The sequence below is a fragment of the Pteropus alecto genome, unplaced genomic scaffold, assembly GCF_000325575.1.
Source record: "Pteropus alecto unplaced genomic scaffold, ASM32557v1 scaffold110, whole genome shotgun sequence".
Classification (NCBI taxonomy): Eukaryota; Metazoa; Chordata; class Mammalia; order Chiroptera; family Pteropodidae; genus Pteropus; species Pteropus alecto.
The window spans coordinates 1,719,686-1,725,092 of NW_006431920.1; positions in this window are offsets into that span (position 1 = coordinate 1,719,686).

A 5,407-nucleotide genomic window follows, 5' to 3' on the forward strand; every position below is an offset into this window, starting at 1 on the left:
TCGGAGGGGCTGTCGCCGGAGCGCTTGGGCCGCCGCCTGGCGCAGTTGCTGGAGCTGCTGTGGCCGCTTGTGGCTCGGATGGACGAAGGCCCGCTGGGCCGATTTGTCGGGGCCTGCTCCAGAATGTCCTGCAGGGTCAGGGCGCACTCTTCATGCTTCCAGAACTTGCTCAGTATCAGCACCTGGCCGTGGCGCTCGATGGCCTGGGCTGGAGCCTGTTGCTGTGGCTCTTCCTCCTCATCCTGCAGGGCCCCGGAGGGCTGGTCCCCAGGCTCCATATCTGGTCCTGGCCCCTTGTACCTCTGGGCCCAGGCCTCTGTCGGACATGGGAAAAGCTGCCCTTCCCTGGAGCATGTCACAATACCCCTGTGCCCTACCTCTTCCTGTCGCGACCAAGGCTCCCCTCCCACTATTCTTCAGAAATCTTCCAACACAGGGAAGTTGCTGTTGCATGCTGGTGTCAGCCCGTCTGTGGTGTTTCTCTATCATTTTGCATGTCTTTGGTGTCAAAAGGGCAAACCCTTTTATCCCATGGATGGACGGACCATTATGCCCAAGCCTCCAGGTAAAATGGGCTTTTGTGGGACCAGGGCATTTAAAAAAGCAGTGGACCTGAATGCTTGGAACATCTGACCAGCAGTGAGAAACAAAGACGCTGGTTCCAGCTGCTTACAGCTTGGGAAGCAGGTGTTGCCCAGGCTGAGCCCGCTGCCCTCTGGGTGATCCGGAAGTCAGAGTCCTGGGCTGGTGGAAACTGATGGGGCTGCAGGAGACGGTTTGGGGCCCCCTCTTCTCTGGGTATGCATTTGAAAAACCCAGTCTTTCCCTCCTGTGTTTCTCCCTTACTTCACCCACCGCACATTTCACTGCTGACACTTCTGGTCACCACACGTATAGGGGTTTTCCCCAGACCAAGCAATTTCGTGACACCAGCTGGGCGTCCTACAAACTCAATTCTGACACTATCTACTGGAGAAAGTGTCAGGTCCCACAGGTTAAGGACTCAGTCCCACAAGACCGCCCTCCCTTTCAGACACGAATCACAAGTCCACGTTGTTTCTGTAGTTCTCACCCACCCACTAGAAATTGGAGGTTCTCACGACCCCCTCCTCAGGATTGATTACTTTGCTGGAGCGGCTCACAGATCTTGGGAACAGTGTACTGTTTACCAGCTTATTGTAAAAGGAGATGATAAAAGATACAGATGAGCTTGCAGATGGAAGAGACCCTTATGTGCGAAGGGGCGTGGAGCTTCCATGAGAGCACACGGCTCTCCCCACCCCGGTGGTCGCCAACCTGGAAGGTCTCGAAACCCCACACTGTTGGGATCTTCGTGGAGGCTTCCTCACGTAGCGACAAGAGATTATTAACTCCATTTCTAGCCCCTCTCTCCTCTCTGGAGGCTGGGGGTGAAGCTGAAAATTTTGAGCATTTGATCATGGCTGGGTCTTTCTGGTGACCAGTCCCCATCCAGGAGCCCACCCGGAGTCGCCTCATTAGAGCAAAGGCACTCCTATTACCAGGGAAATTCCAAGGGATTTAGGAGCTAGGTGTCAGGAACCGGCGTCTAAGACCGAATATTAGAACAGAAGATGCTCCCTTTGGTCTTACCATCTAGAAATTTGCAAGGGTTTCAGGAGCTCTGTGCCAGGAATGGGGAACAGAGACCAACAGATGTTTCTGTCATCTCGCAGGGTACCAGAGGCCTGTCAAAATGCCAGGGCAGGAGGCCAGGAAAACAAAACAAAACAAAACAATAAGCACTAAAACTCCTCATTTGCCCAGCACACAAGGTGAGCAGAGAGCCCGGGGGAGCCAGGACAGCCAAAGTAACTGAGAACTCAGTTACTTCCTTTTGGGGGAAATTTTTCCTTTTGTTAACTTTTTTAAAAAATGAGCTTTACCAGATAGTTTAAAATTATTTTGAAAAATATAAAAATTAAAGACTCTGAAAAGTGAGGTGTCCATCAGAATTCTGCTGAAACTCCAGGATCCCCAGGCCAGGGAGCATGGGAAAGGCCAGGTAAAATACAAGAGGAATTTCTTGGCAGAAAGCCATTAAGTGGGGTCCTTCTGTGTGCTGGGTGTTTACAGATGTCATCTGTACTGCAGCCCAGCGTGGAGAGGGCATCATCACCAAAGTACGGATGCATAAGCTGAGGCTCTGAGAGGTTCACTTGTCCAAATTCAATCATTAAGTGCTAGGTCTGGGATCTAAACCCAGGCCTGACTGGCTGCACATGGCAGGTGACTGCCAGGACGCAGTAAATGCCACAACAACCTGAGACTGAGAGGTGGGGCTGACTCTGTCACACCAGCTTCTGGAGGCTAAAGGATTAGCCTGGGTTGGGGGACGGGGGAGACAGGGAGAGAAGGGAAAAGGTGGGTGAGGGGGCAGAGAACAACTGGGACAAGCTTTCCCCTCCCCCATCTTTTTTTAAGTTCTTGGGTTGCAAAGCTTTCTGGGTACAGTTTTAAGGGCACGATGAGAAAAGGTTGAGAATTTCTATTCTAACCAAATGACTAACCTTTCCTTCCTTCCTTCCTTTGAAGGTTTGTCACTTCCAGACTAAAAAAAATTATAAAATTGAATGTTTTCATAATGAAGGGTTATTGAAAAGAAAAGATTCTGGAAAGAGGGGAGAATAGGTTTTTTTTACCATTTCAAATCTCATGAAAGCTCATATTGCCAGCTTTGGAAAGTGAGGAGGAAGGTCCTGCTCAGACAAAGTGTTGACTCCAGAGTTTTGTAAACTGAGTAGTGTTATGGGCACTTTGAACTTATTTTGAAAATTTACTTAATTATTTAAAATAGGTGATATATGCACATGGCTCAGTAAAAAAGACATTGTGGCTTCTCTTTCACTCCCTTGGATCACTCTCTCTAGGGGACACATCGTGAGGACACTCAAGCAGCCCTGTGGAGGGGTCCACATGAAAGGAACTGAGGCCTCCTGCCAACAGCCACCAAGGGAGCCATCTTAGAAACTTTCAGCCCTAGCCAATCTTTCAGATGACTGAAGCCTTAGCTGAAATCTTGACTGCAACCTTATGAGAGACCCCACACTGGACTACTCAGCTAAACTGTTCATTAATTTTTTGACCCTGAGAAAGGGTGTGAGATAATATGGTTTTACACCACTAAGTTTTGGAATAATTTATTACACAGCAATAGATGACTGATGTAACCACCATCTCTAATCCCTGCCCCACCCATCGTAGAAACCCTGCTTCATAAAGAAATGGACTCTTGGAGGTTATATAATTAATTACTCTAGGTCTGTGGTAGGTGGCCTAATGGCTCCCAAAGATGCCACGCCCTGATCCATGCAACCTATATTAGGTTAACGGGTAAAGGTGAATTAAAGCTTCAGATGCAATTATGATGGCTAATCCCTGACTTTAAAATAGGGAGATTATCCTGGATTATCCAGGTAGGCCCAATATAACCACCAGGGTCCTAAAAAGAGAGGCAGAGAGGCGAGTTGGGGGAAGATGTGATTATAGAAGGTCAGAGCGTTGGCTTCAGGGATGGTGGAAAGGGGCCATGAGCCAAAGGATGGGGGCAGCCCCCAGAAACTGGAAAAGGCAAAGAAACTGTCAGTCAGCTCAGGCTGCTGTAACAAAATGCCACAAACCGGATGACTTAGAAATGACAGAAATTTATTTCTCATAGTTCTGAAGGCTAGGGATTCTAAGATCAAGGCCCTGGCAGTTTTGGTGTCTGGCGGGGGCCCACCTCTGGGATCACAGATGACCATCTTCCTACTGTGGTGGAAGGGACGAGGGATCTTTCTGGAGTCTCTTTTATACGAGCACTAATCCCATTTATGAGGGCTCCACCTTCATGACACAGTCACCTCCCAAAGGTCTCACTTCCAAACAGGCTTCAACGTGTGCGTGAATTTTGGGGGACGCAAACATTCAGTCTGTAGCAGAAATGGATTTTCCCTTCGAGCTTTTGGAAAAGAACACAGGTTGGCCGACATGTCGATTCTAACCCAGTGAGGGCTATGTCAGACTTCCAACCTCTAGAACTGTAAGATAACGAATTTGTATTGTTTCAAGCTGCTAAAGGTGTGGAAATTTGCAGCTAGAAGAAACTACAGGGTCATATAGCCAGAAAGTGGCAGAGCAAGGGTTCAAGTCTGCTCCGTCTGACTCGAAGCCCACCCCATCCCCCGCCCCACCCTGTTCCCCAGGCATTGTAGAGACTCTGTCTGCTGCAGAAGCAGCTCGGGATGCTGTATCACCCTGTTCCCCAGGCATTGCAGAGACTTACTCTGTCTGCTGCAGAAGCAGCTCGGGATGCTGTTGGCTGAACTACATGAGCAGAAAGTGTGGGAGCTGTGTTTCTGTGGGGAGGGCAGGCAGGCCAGCCTGGCTGCAAGTCAGATCTAGTTAATTCAACAAGGAGGCCCCTAGACTGAAGTGGCTGGCTCTAAAGCAACCCCAGATTCAGGCCTGTAAATGCCTCAGGGTTACGAAATCAAAAATGCTATGGACAACCAATCTCAAATAGCCAGCAAGGCTCGAAGCTATAGTCAGTCCAATTCTTTCCTTTCTCGGTTTCAGCTCCTTCTCTGCGTGTCTTTCTCCTGACTCCTATGGGCTGAGCACGCCTAACCACTTGCAGTTGGGGGCTGTCCAACTTGAGCTGAGTTTTGCTCAAATAAACTCTTAAACATTTAAATTTGCCTCAGTTTATCTTTTAATGGACTCTAATAGTGCAACACTCTCTCCTCCAAAGTGGACAGTCGCACCCTTTCTTTCGGTGTAAAAGCGCCCATCATTTGGTCATTTCGTCAGTGGTCTATATAGTGTTTGAGTGCCTGTGACATACAAGCATTGAGCATGTTCTGTGAGGACATTACGGTGACCACGATAAGGAGGGAAGTTTCTTGCCCAGGCAGAGGTTGCCATCTAGTGGAGAAATGAAAGATGAAGCCTCACGATAACCCTACCACGATCACCAGGCCCACCATCAAGGAGACTGTGGCTGAGCAGCCACTGGGCCATGACCACGGCCACGAAGCTATGGAGGGAGGAGTTCCGGGGAAGGCGTTAGACCCCACAGTCTAATCCCTGAGCTGGATCCGAGTGCTTCTCCCAGCAAAGTCCTGCCTCTCGCTCACTGGTCTTGCAGATAGCCCAGTACCTGCTGGGAGAGCTACATACGGCCTGCAGCATGGCGGAGGAAAGGGAGCCTGCTGGTGGAAGGGCCGAAACCAGAGGAGGTTCAGGGCAGTTTGGGTCCCCCCAAAGAATAGGGGATCAGGAAACTATAATGATCTCCAGATGTCTGCAAGTCTTACCTTACATCGGCGTGGAAAACCGGGCCATAGAAGAACACTGGAGGCCATGGAAAGGTATCAAGGGGTCTGGGTAAATGGAGAAACTGAGTTGC